Source organism: Peromyscus maniculatus, chromosome 5 (assembly GCF_049852395.1).
Source record: "Peromyscus maniculatus bairdii isolate BWxNUB_F1_BW_parent chromosome 5, HU_Pman_BW_mat_3.1, whole genome shotgun sequence".
NCBI classification, from domain to species: Eukaryota; Metazoa; Chordata; class Mammalia; order Rodentia; family Cricetidae; genus Peromyscus; species Peromyscus maniculatus.
The window spans coordinates 17563154-17575706 of record NC_134856.1 but is presented as its reverse complement, the minus strand read 5'-3'; the positions used below and the strand labels follow the sequence as shown (position 1 = coordinate 17575706).

General features: G+C 50.9%; 1 protein-coding gene across 2 annotated transcripts in view; it reads right to left on the bottom strand.

Moving 5' to 3' along the window:
• Znf423 (zinc finger protein 423) overlaps nt 1-12553 on the bottom strand; it is a 302753-nt gene that overhangs the window by 182929 nt on the left and 107271 nt on the right. The window lies entirely within an intron of this gene.

The following is a 12553-nucleotide window of genomic DNA, read 5'->3' as shown; positions in this document are numbered from 1 at the left end:
CACAGAGTCACAGCATGGAACTGGGATGGGGCTGGGGTCGAACTACAGAGGACTCTGATGCACCTGAACACCCCATAACACCAATCAAAGAGGGATGCCAGGATGACACCCAACGCCATGTAAGGTCACAGTCACCAGGAAGCACAGTACACTGCCAAACAAGAGCCGGGAGAACATGACGTGGGCCACACGACCACCGGACCTCCACACGAGGGCTGCTTTTACTTGACTTCCTCCTGTCTTTATTTAATAGATCTTCCGCAGTAAACTTCTGTAGTGTGCATAAAAGGGGGAAATATATTCTGAAAAACAGGGAAGTGGCTGAGCATCCCAGGGAACCTCGAAAAGGATCACAGAGAGTTCTTGCTGAGAGATCAGGGAAGGCTTCCAGAACGACCAAAGGAGAAGCCTGGCTTTGAAGCAGAAGCAGACCAGGGTGGTGCTCCAGGCAGGGAAGCCATGCCAAGGACACACGGAAGGCAAAGGCAGGGTAGAGCATGAACTGGAACCAGGAGCAACACAACCATCAGAGTGAACTATGGTGTCACGGACACCGGCCCGTCACCATCCTGTCAATGTGAGAGCACTGACCGCCACTGCTGGCCTCCATCGGACAGCCAGATGCTGTTCCAGATGGATGGGGCCTCCATGTTCTCAACACTGAGCCAGTGCTCTGCAGCTGCCTGGCCAGGCCAGCCCCACCCTCAAGCAGGCATTGGGTTGCTGGTACCATATTCTAAGGGAACCATTTCTTCACGGGAGCCAGGGCACCACTGCCTCTGTCCATGCCCACCAATCACGACAGAGCCAGGTGCATTTTGGGCCCAGGGCCACTCACCACCTGAAAGAAGACTTCCAGCCACTGAGAGAGCAGCTGCCACCACACGTAAGAGTCCAGGTGTCAAAAGAAAATTAAAACAAATGACCCTGTCACACATTCTATCATCCATTCATAAGATATGCAAAAGCAAGATGGGAGAAAAATAGGTCAATTCAGGGAGATTGACAGTGATAAGGAAATCTAAACACCACCCGAAGTACCACCTCCTGGCTTAGAGAGCCTAGGCCTGCCTAGCCCAGAAATACGAGAAGAGACCAGAAATGGGCCTAGAGTGTAGTAATGACCAAAGGTACCAAGAGCACAATAGCATCTTCAGCCTCATGTCCCAGGTGATGACCAACAGCTCTGAAAGAAAAAGCCATCAACAAGTGCCCAGGAGGGTACCCACACATTCTCCACAGCAGCCAGAGGCCTTTCAAAGACATACCCAATGGCACTCCTCATCTGTCCCTTCCAATAGCATCCCACTAGTTTTACAAGAAAATCTCAGCTTTGTCCCAAGCGTCACAAATGACCTTCGGCCTGACCCTACCCTCTGCCTTCAGAGCTCCCAAGTGCTAGCATCCTGAGGTCTCTGCTGGTCTGCTAGCCCCGCCCCCAGCCCCTTCAGGCTCCACCCCCACCCTGCCAGCCTAATACTCAGCTCTTACCCATGCTTTCTCATCCCTGATCCAGGAAGAGGGCCCTCAGAGACCCAACTACATGTGGGGAGAACACTAAAATATATATATTTTATACAAACTATAATATATAAAATAAATACAAATATATAATATAAAGAAATCTGATTTTTATTTGTTCGTTTACTTATTTATCTATCCAATATTAAAAAAAATAAATTGGGGCTTGGGCTGTAGCTCTTGCCTGAGGACTTAAGTTCAATCCCTAGTCTTGCTAAATAACAATAACAGCAACTTTAAGTTAAGCTCTCAAAAAGGAAACTGCCATGTGGAAGTGCCTAGCACTTAGGGCAGCTGTGATTTCCCCACTGTGTGTAAAATGTTTAGATTAATATCTACTCCTCCATACACCACCAGCTCCACCATAAGGACAATGCCCGCTTCACTACGGGCCCTGCACATAGCAGGTGCTCAGTAAATATTTGTCAAGAGAATGAATAGACTAATAAAGGAATGAACAGGCCAATGGCCACATTGTAAACACGCTCTTCAAAGACAAAAGCAGCCCTCCCTCGCTGCAATCCTGGACTTCTGCTTCTCCTGGTAAATTTAAGTAGCTCTTTCAGCAAGCAGATATATGCAAAAGACCTACTATGTGCTGGGTCTTTGGGGCTCAAGCATGAATATGACAGGCCTTATCTTCCAGCTGCTCAGCCTAGAAACAACAGACAGACATAAATGCTGGGGCTGAGACAAGATGACTGTCACGAGTTCAAGTTCAGTCTGGGCTACATAATGAGTTTCCAGAATAGCCTGAGGTAGAATGAAGCCCTGTGGAGGGGAGGGGGGGAGGGGGGTGGATAGGGCTGGGTGTGGATCAGTAGACAATGTTTGTCTAGCATATACCTGGTTCAACTCCCAGCATCAACAAACAGCACAAAGTTGGACCCTCCCTGAACCCCAGCACTTGGGAGGTGAAGGCAGGGAGAGCCACCGTTTAAGGTCTTTCTTGGATACATAGAGGGTTCGAAGCCAGCCTGTGCTACATGAGACCAGCTCAAATACAACAACAAAATATAACAAGTAAAATTTGGAATACTCAGCACCTCTTTTTTGAGGAGCAGACCCTGTGAGTGGGGGAGAGCTGGGGAAACAGCTGGACTGTACACACCGTCCCCTGCGACGCATCTCCACGGAGGTCCTGAAGTCCCGATGGCCCCGTGTTAGGCAGGCCCCACCTGCTGGATGCAGCAGACACAAACTAGAGTCTCTGAGAAGCAAGGGTGCAAAACCTGCCACCACACATGTTCCAGACGCTCTGACCCCACGCTGAGGGTGATGTCCATGGCTGGCCCCTTCCCAGAGCCACATCTGTCTAGCTCAGTAGCTTGTAATCGATGCAGCAATGTCCCTGGGAATTTTTCTTCAAGTGCCACTACCGTGGTCTGTATGTTCGCATCTCCCTAAAATTTATACCGTGAAAGCTAATTTTGTGATGGTATCAGGAGGAGGTAAGTCTGGCAGGTGACTGGGTGTCCCCGTGAATGGGATTAGTACCCAAGAAAAGCCCAAGAAAGCTTGCTGGCTCCTTTTTGCCCTCCCACCATGTAAGGACACACAGGGGATGTAGTCTGGGAGGAGCGGGCCCTCATCAGACACTGAGTCTGCTAGCACCTTGAACTTGACTTCACAAGCCCCAGAGCTATGAGCAGTAACTGTCTCTTGCTGGTATATTACCCAGTCCCGGGACTTGGTTATAGCCGCCATAATGGATGAAGATTTGACTGGCATCGAGTAGGCAAGGCCAGAGGTGCTGCATGTCCTGTCAGGGAAAGAACGGTGCCTCCGCCTTCAGATGCACACCACTCTAACTGCTACCCAGTATCTGGAAGCTTGAGCACACACCAACACCGGCAAACACTCTTTCCCCAGACTTGTCCCGGATTGTTGCAGAGCAGTTAGTCCAAAGCACCAAGCACGGCAACACCTATCTGGAGAAGCGAGGTGCCGGGTGTGTCCAGAAAACTTAGCTCCCACCCAAGCTCTCCTTGCCCACAGCCCAGCTCTTCTCGCCTCCTGTTGGCCTATCACTCCTGGAGTCTTCGTTACTGAAAGTGTGGTCAATAACCCCACAGCCCCTGCACCCTCAAGGGCTCGTGTAAAATGCAGACTCTTGTGTTGCTCAAATTTCTAAAGGTCTTATCATTAAAAACCAGGTGCCAGATATTGGGGTAAATGCTGAAAGATCAGAGACAAAATCTCACCTTGCCAACTCCTTGCCAACAAATCCTCTGACTGAACTCCTCTGAGTCCTAAGCCTAAAGCTCTCAGCCAAAAGACCCTTTAGCTGAAAGAGACACCTCTGCCCAAAAGCCTTTAGTCCCTGTTCCCTCACATCTTACATATTTTCTCCGCCCTTCCGTATTACTTCCTGGGGTTAAAGGTGTATATGCTTCCCAAGCAAAGGCATGAGATCTCAAGTGCTAGGATTAAAGGTGTGTGCTACTACTGTCTGGCTCCGTTTTCTCTCCTAGATTGAGTCAATCTCATATAGCCCAGGGTGGCTTTGAACTCACAGAGATCCAGACAGATCTCTGCCTTACCAGTACTAGGATTAAAGGTGTGCGCCACCACTGCCTGGCATCTATGTTGAATCTAGTGTCCTGTTCTCTGATCTTCAGGTAAATTTTATTAGGGTACATAATACATCACCACACTCTTGCACAACCCAGAACCGCCAACTTCGAACGTTCACATTCACCAGACTCCAAGTCAGCTGCAAGCACTTAGAAGCCTGAGGAGCATTTCTGGAAGCCTCTGCAGGAAAGACCCCAGGCTCTGCTGTCCAAAGATCACTACCAGCTGTGCTGGCATGGTGGGTGCCTTCCACCTCCTTCCCTGCCTCCAGTCTCACATTCCCTGCATCTGGGGAGAGATGGCACAGCATCTCCGCGTAGAGCAGCCAGGTGCCCTGGGATTTACCGGTGGCTCTGTTCCCATTGGTGGGCCAACGCAAAGAGCCACTACAACAAACCCAACAGGCATCCAGACTAAGAGACCCGGCTCCTGGAGAAGGCTCCTGCCCCACACTCCACCTGTAGGGGTTACATAGCTTAGATCCCAATCTCACTTCAGCTTCTCTCTCAACTAAATCAGAAGCCGCTGTGGGTCAGGGAAGGCTGACTAACTACCCTTGCATAGCCTCCAACTATCAGAAGTGAGTTAGACCCAAGATCTGATGCCAAGTAAATAGCAGGGTTACCACTGTGGAATGGGATAAAAAAAAATGGACGGGACAGGGTGGACAGAAGGGTGTGGGGTGGGATGAAGACGGGATTCCATGACATGAGTGATAGTGGGGAGAAACGGATGGAAGAGGGTAGCACTGGCTGAGTAGAAGGGACCAGAATAAAGGCGAGCCCAACAACGGTCTTTCTCTATCAACCGTGGAAAAAGCGCTCCTAGGGAGGCATGCATACGAACATTTTCTACAGCAAACACTTGGAAACAGCCTAAATGCCCAGCACCAGGGGACCTTCACAAGCCATGGTGCATAGTACATCACACTAGGCAGTGCCATGATACAGCTAATAAAGGCCGGGGAGCTCCCTACAGCAGCATGGGAAACTCTCCAAGGCACAGTGCTGAGTGAAAGAAGCAGGCTGCAGAACCATAGGTCCATTATGGCATCACTTATTTTTTAATCAAAAATCAATACTACACCATTTCTATAGATGCAGGTACCCCATCTTTTGTGGGATGTGAGACACTACAGATGGTTAAAACGCAGTATTTTGTTGAAAAGAAAAAGGAAGCCTCTGTAAGTTTAGCTAAATTAAGCCATAAGCCTCTACTTGGAAGGTGTACTTTGGCTTGGGAAATGTTCAAGTATGTCCATGAACATGTTCAGTTTCATGTAAATTCACAGGTCATGAGACAGGCAGGCCAAAAACAGTAGCAGCAACTAGCCTGAGGGCTGGGGCCAGGACCAGTTCTTATCTGGACTCTCTGAAATGCTTATAGGGAGACATTCACATATTGCTGGATTGTTGAATAATGTTTAAATTTTTTAAGTAAAGGAAAAACTGAGCAGCTCACTTGGAGGTGATGAGATACAGCGTCAATGAACAAGTCAGAGACACGTAGGGTACTCTGCCCCGGCAAACTCAGAGGGCCTCAGGCAGACGAGTGAGTGTAAGCTGCAAAACCGTGCGAGGGGGGAAACTCTAGGAATGTCCAGAGGGGAGAGTGTCAGTGGAAAAAAGAAACAGAGGGAATTTGATTTGGAGAGGCGAGCCGTCACATGCACTCACAGGCGCCCCCGGGGCTCTTGGGGGCTTCAGGTTGTCTCCTAAATGATACTTCGCCACCCTTGCTGCGCTCTGCAAGGAGCAGAATGGAGAATCACGATGCCTGCTTGAACACACCACTCACAGGGGACCTCAGCCTCAGCCTCTGACGCCACCTCACCGTCCGACCGTGTGTCAGACACAGCAGGACCTCGGCCCACAGCAGCCATGTCACCTTGCCCTGTGCACAAACAAAAATAGCTTTGGTGCTCAGAGCAAGGTTCTCTTGCCCTATCCTCTGGGGTCCCGGGAGCAGCTTGGTCAGCGAATAGAAACGATGGGCGGTATAAATACACAGCAAATAGGGGGTATCTGCTGAAGCATCCTCGACCTTCCAGCTTCCCCTTGACCTTTCTGCAGCCACTGTCCCCAAGAAGCCACCGACGGAGCCACATTGGTCCTGGGTGGTGAAGGCCAGTGAGCCTTCCATTGCCAGATCCTCCAGTAGCTAAGCAGGCAACAGCCTTAATTCACAACTCCATTTGTGCAAACAACGTGTTGGCAGCTCCAGCCTCATTGTGAACAACTGCATCTGTCAGGACCCACACCTCACATCGGAAGACTGCAATGTCAGTCCAGGAACCTGTGGCCAGATCAGTGCCGAACCAAATCACAGACACTCAGCCTGTCCCAAGGAAAGCACCACAGAAGAAAGGCCATGACAACCAGGCTCGCTCCAGGAGAAATACCACGGCTCCCATTCCCGACACATATCAGCACCAGAAACTTCTAGAACTGGGGTTGATAACCAACGGGTAATTTCTAAGTATGTGCTCCCTGGCAAGATCCATGGCAGCCCGGGAGACAGTAAATGAAACACAGATGTTCACCTTGAATCCCTTGAGAGTCACACTCTACCTTCATCCACCCCATCTGTAGGTGGCAGGTGGGAGGGCAGAGGGGGCAGATAAAACTGGTTCTCCATGAAGCCTCCCTGCTGCACAGCTCTCCTGCTAACAGACCTCCCTGCGGCTTTTTTCTTCAGGGTAGCAGTCAGTGCTGGCCCACTGGCCTCTATAGATGTGAAACCCCCTTCTCAACTCTGTGAACAGGACCCTTATTAAATGCCTCTCATGTCCCGGTTTGAGTGTACCATCTGCTTTCCATGAGGACCCTGGCCAAGGGGGTCTCCTTTAAGCCTTTCCTAAGTCAATATGCCTCCAGTCATGTATCCCACCTATGATGAAAAGCTGTTAGAGAGCTTGAGTCTCAGTCAGTGGACTGCTTACAATGAAAACAGGGGACCATAGTGGGATACCCAGCACCCATGTAAAAGCTGGTCCTGGTATACATCTGTAACTCGAGTACTTGGGTGCACAGAAACAGGCAAATCCTGGAAGCTTGCTGGCAGGCCTATCAGCCTACAATTGCCTGTGAGCTCAGGGATCCCTGAGAGACTGTCTCCAAACACAAGGTGGAGAGCAATATAGGAAGCCACCCACATCAACCTCTGACCTCCACATGCACATATATGCGTGTGCACATGCACTCCCCTGAACATGTTCACACCTATGAACTGTTACACCACCCCCAAGAGGAAAGGAAGCTAAGCTATGTGAGGAAGCAGAATGGACAATGGGATCAGCCAGGGTGGCCTGCACACAACCCTCCATGGTCTTCCCAATAACTCACCCAAACCACACCCCAGTGTTCTGTCACCAAAACTGTATGGGTTGGTGACCCGGGTCTTCGCCTTCTACTCCGAAGTGCTCTCTCGGGCAATCAAACTAACCCTGTAGTTTGATAAAGGGGGGGGGGGGGAGTAACCCACGGGATGCAGTCACGGTGTTCCTTCTGCCTGCCACCTACCTCCACGCTCACATCTCGATTACCCACCAGGCCCTGCACCTAGGAGTCTGGAAGCTTCCCGCCTTCTGGAGAGCTGTTCTCACTCTCAAACAGGCTCTAGGCACAGGCACCACAGGCTATCATCCAGCTTTTACCTGCTCATTTCCCTCATCTGTCTCTCCTACTGGGGCTACCAATGCATTTCCTTGGTCACTACTGTGTTCCTGACACCCACCTAAGGCCCGGCACTCTGTAGAGAATACAATGAATCCTGGCCTTACAAAGTGAAGAACGCACCAGTATCCGGATGAGTGGCATGTGTTCTCTGCCTTCCCAGCCCCCCTGCTCCCCTCACCCTGGCAAGGCTGTGGAGAAAGTGTCTGAGGCAGGCAGAGAGGGTATGGGGAGGTATGGGTGGTGGAACCTGAGGAGCAAAAAGCCTCTCCAGGCCAGAGGAGACATCTAGCCACAAGCCTACTACCAGAATGTCTGGCCCTCCAGCTACCCAGCGATGAATGGACCAATTCAATAGCATGCAAGCAACATCTAACATGTCACCCAGCAAATGTTTCCAAGTACCTACTATGTGTCAGGCCCTCTGTGAGGCCAGAGACAGACACAGATGAGGAGGACAGAGCAGGACACTGCTCTCCAGAGGGCCACCTTCTAATGCAAAGACAAGAATCCAAAGGAAACATCCAAAAATAATAATAACTTCCAACAACAATTGCCAGGAGGGAAATGAAATGAGAAGGTTCGGCAAAGAATGAAGGGAAATGGGGAAGAGGTAACTTCAAAGAGTTAACAGGGAGCAAAGAAGAGACCACGTGAGGCCCTGCTGGAGCCTCCAGGTAGCATGGAGAGGTGGTTCAAGTGTGCCTGTGCAAGGCTTACTGAAGCTTCCCTGGAGAAGCAGTAGGGAGGGAGAGGTGGACCAGGTCAGCAGGGTAGATGCAGTGCCGGGGAGAAAGGTTGGTTCTGGGCCGCTGAGACCCACTGGGAACCACGGCTGGGAAAGGGTTAGGAGGCCACAGGAAGATGACAAGATCTCACTTGTACCCAGCTTCCCCACTCATCCCCACCCAGACCCTGCCACCCTCAGAGGGCCTCAATAGGTCCTAGCAGGTCTGAGTTTCTTACTCCACCACTTGCTGGTGCCAAAAGGCTCAGGAAGTCACTTGGAAAGGACCCAAACTTCCCACCTCCAGGGTGGCAGGGTGAAGGGACAGACCTCCACGTACACTCCTCAAGGCAGCTTTCCGCCTCCCTCTGGCCCAATACTTCTCCAGCCTCACCTTTCCCAAGTGCCCCAGAGCCATGATGTCATTTCCAAAGGCAGAAGATTCTGGTCAGTCAGCTCCACACTGAGACTGTTTAACACAAAGGGACACATTTTATAATCTCCGTATGTTCCCCTGAGCCGGAGCCTGGAGCCTGGACACACTGCCAAAAGCTTCAACCAAGAATCATTTTATTCAGGCCAGAGCCAGGGCTATGCTTCAAATGGCCTTGTTCTTTCCTGCCCTGAGCGCTGCCTCCTCAGCCTGTCCCTCCCCTCAATGGGAGCTACACGGAGACGTGTCTATGTTCAGAGGCCGCAGAGCCCACGACAGGTGGAACCACGCTGTGCACGAACCCCTGCTGGCTGCTCGCCTTGAACCGCACGCCCCAGCAGGAGGGAAATAAATTTGGTTGGTTTCTCATTTTGTTGGGGATGTTCTTTATTTTGTTGTGTTAGGGTGTCATTTCAAGGATGCCAATCAGAGTTTGGAAGAATGGGGGAGGGGGTGGATCAAATCAACCAGTGTCCATTCCTAGGTCTCTACCCACCCCCCACCCTCTACCTCCGCAACGTCTGATGCCCAGTCCCTTGCACAGACTACCACCGACCAGGAAGTAGTTCAGAACTGGTCCTGATTCTGTCCCTTGGAACACTGGGGTCAGGGGCTCTAGCGCTGCTCCCCCTTGCCTCTGGTACCATGGCTCTGACATGGCTCCCACCTTACCCAGAAGCAACAGTAAAGCTAGGAGACACTTCTGCCTTTCCTCATCACCATAGCAACAGGCTCTAACACAGCTACGGTGCTGGGAACCCAACCCAGATCTTGGCAGGAAAGTACACCACCCCTGAGCTACACCCCCAGCCCCAGCCACACCCTAACTCATCCCTCAGCTCGCACCACCCAGTCTGGAATCTTCACTACTGCTCTGAGTTCCTTCCCTCTCTGAGCTGTGGCCACCTGCCAACATCCATCCTTTTTCCCACACCAGCAGCACCCTTACCTCCTCTGGGACAACTTGACGTGGCCTGGGCCCATAGTCCAACCACTCACCACAAGCAGGAGATGCAGGAAGACTGAGTCCCGCAGCCTTCACCACAGTCCCTGGATTTCGGTCAATTGCCCTACTTGATATATGCAAGATTGGGTTTGGTTTTCTGACACCGGCCACCGAGTGATCTCCACTTCTCAGACCTCCCTCCCTCGTCTTCCGGCAGCATGGGGACACTGTGGCCTCTGTGCATCCTCTGGTGCTGCCTGGGTCTGCTAACCTTTCTGCTCTGGTCTTTGCCCCACACTGCCCATTCTGGCTTGAGCAGCACTTCACCTATACCATAGAGGCAAAGGTTGACCAGCTCCAAGGTCAGTCTCAGGACCCCCTGGGTAGTAAGGGGCTGGGTGGTATGAAGTGAACCATCTACGAGGAGAAACCCACAGGCTTGGAATCGTTCCCAGCACACAGCAAGTATTGGAAAGACATCCTTCTGGGAATGAACACGTCACAGACACCATGCTTCTGAGGACTACATTTCTCCTTCAATCTACACGTTTGCTGGTTCTTGGGGGTGTCAAGACTAAAGGTTCCAACTATGTTTTGACCCATTTTTGCTGTTGTGGGAAAAAAAAAAGCAGAAACTGAGTAGATTATCAACAGTAAGTATTTACTCTTCATATACCTGGAGGCTAGGAAATCCACGACCAAGTCCTTGGCAGACATGATCCTGGCACAGGCTGTTCTTTCAGAGATGGCACTATTCATCATGTACGGAAGCAGCTGGTGGAAGGGCCTAAGGGACTCAGGTACCTCCTTAAAGTCCCATCTCTTATACTATCATACTGGTGGACAAAGTTCACCATGAATTTGGGGGTGGAGCAGTACAAACATTCAGACCACAGCAAGTTCTCATAGTGACTTTCACACAATGATGCCCTCGCTTTACCTTGTCCACCCCACACCAGAGCGGGGCGACTAGAGGCTATGGGGGGGATGCTCCAGCACAAACATGTAGATTGAAGGAGATAGGTAGTCCTCAGAAGCATGGCATCTCTGTGTTCACTCCCAGAGGATGTCTTTCCAACACCTGCTGTGCTCTGGGAATGTGCAGGATTATTCCCATTCTTACCTGCAATGCTTCTCAATGTTTCTTCACACTCACAATTAGTCACTGAAACTCTGTTCCAGAAACATGACTTTCGAACCTTTGCTCCCACCAGGAGAAAAGCATTAGGGCTTGCACAGGGGCTCTGGCCATCATTCACCTACCCACGGGTGAGTGAAGGGACAGGATAGGTAGTTTGGACCAAAGAATGACACCTAGTAACACAAGCTACGACTCTACAAAAGGCCCACACGACTTGCTTGAAAGCAAACAGAGCACTTCTTATATCACCTAGACCCAGAGCCACTCAAGTCTAAGGACCAGACTACCCTCTCTAGCCTGGACCCCCTGCCTCAGAGGCCTGGCTACTGGAAGACACCACAGGGGCTTGATGCTGTGCCCACCCATCCCAGAGCTCTGCTCCTGATGACCTGAGACGCAGAAGATCAAGGAGGCCAGACTATGGCCTCTGTGAGACACCTATGGTGGGGAACATTTGTTAGAGTTAAAGGTTCAAGTCACCCCTACACACACACACACACACACACACACACACACACACACACACACACACACAGCAAACATCAGATCTGAATGGCAAAAGATTTGAAGACCCCAGATGCCATGGCGCCCAATGCCAGGCTTATGCAAACATCCATGGTATGGGGCAAAGGCTCATAGTCTCCTGGCCACCTGGAAGCTGCCATAGGGATTATCAGATATCCAGCCTCTGATCAAGTCACTACCTCCCCTGGACCATCACCTGGAGCCAGCCTTGCCTCAAAACCAGTTTGGCTCAATCAGGGTTCTGGTTGTTTCTGAAATAGTTCTGCAGCCTCAAATGGGACGGTGAAAGCTAACAAGGATTCTGCCCTCCAAAATGTCCAGCTGGCTGTGGAGATGATGCAAAAGCAAAGTCCCTGAACTTGAAGGGTAGCCCCCACTCTGGTACAGGGCCACACTTTCACTCCTTTACACGTGGTTGCCTGGGCATTCTCACCTCTGCAATAGGATGCCCATGTTGTCCGGTCTCTATCTCCTCAACTCCTACCCCAAGGTCCATATGAACTGCTGACTTCCTACACTAAGCCATGTTAATGCACATGACTGTCTCCCATGGCACAGCAATATGTGTCCATCTTGCCCTGCAACAGTGCAGATCAGAGGTAACTCCTGGGCCTAGCTGTTCCACTGAGGTTCAACCTTGGGAGGCCATTGAAAAGAAGCCTTCTGTGTTCTACTGGCCCTGCTGAGTTGGGAGAGTAATCACCTGGCAGTACTGAGGTCACCTCCACCGACGCTTATATGGAAAAAGACTTGAGGTGGTGTCCTTGGAGGCCCCGGAGAACAAGGTGTGAAATTAGCCTTACTTCTTAGTTCCCTGGGTTAGTGAGTCTGTGATCTGCTTGCTATTTGGGTGAAGTCTCCAAAGGACACTAAATGGGGGCCTACTAGGTGCCAGGCACCCAAACAGGCTATTGCAATAACTTCCCCTTCCAGTCAGGTTGTGCATCCGTCAAGATAGGAACAGATGAGGTCATAAACACACACAAACACACTCGTGTGTATGTACCAT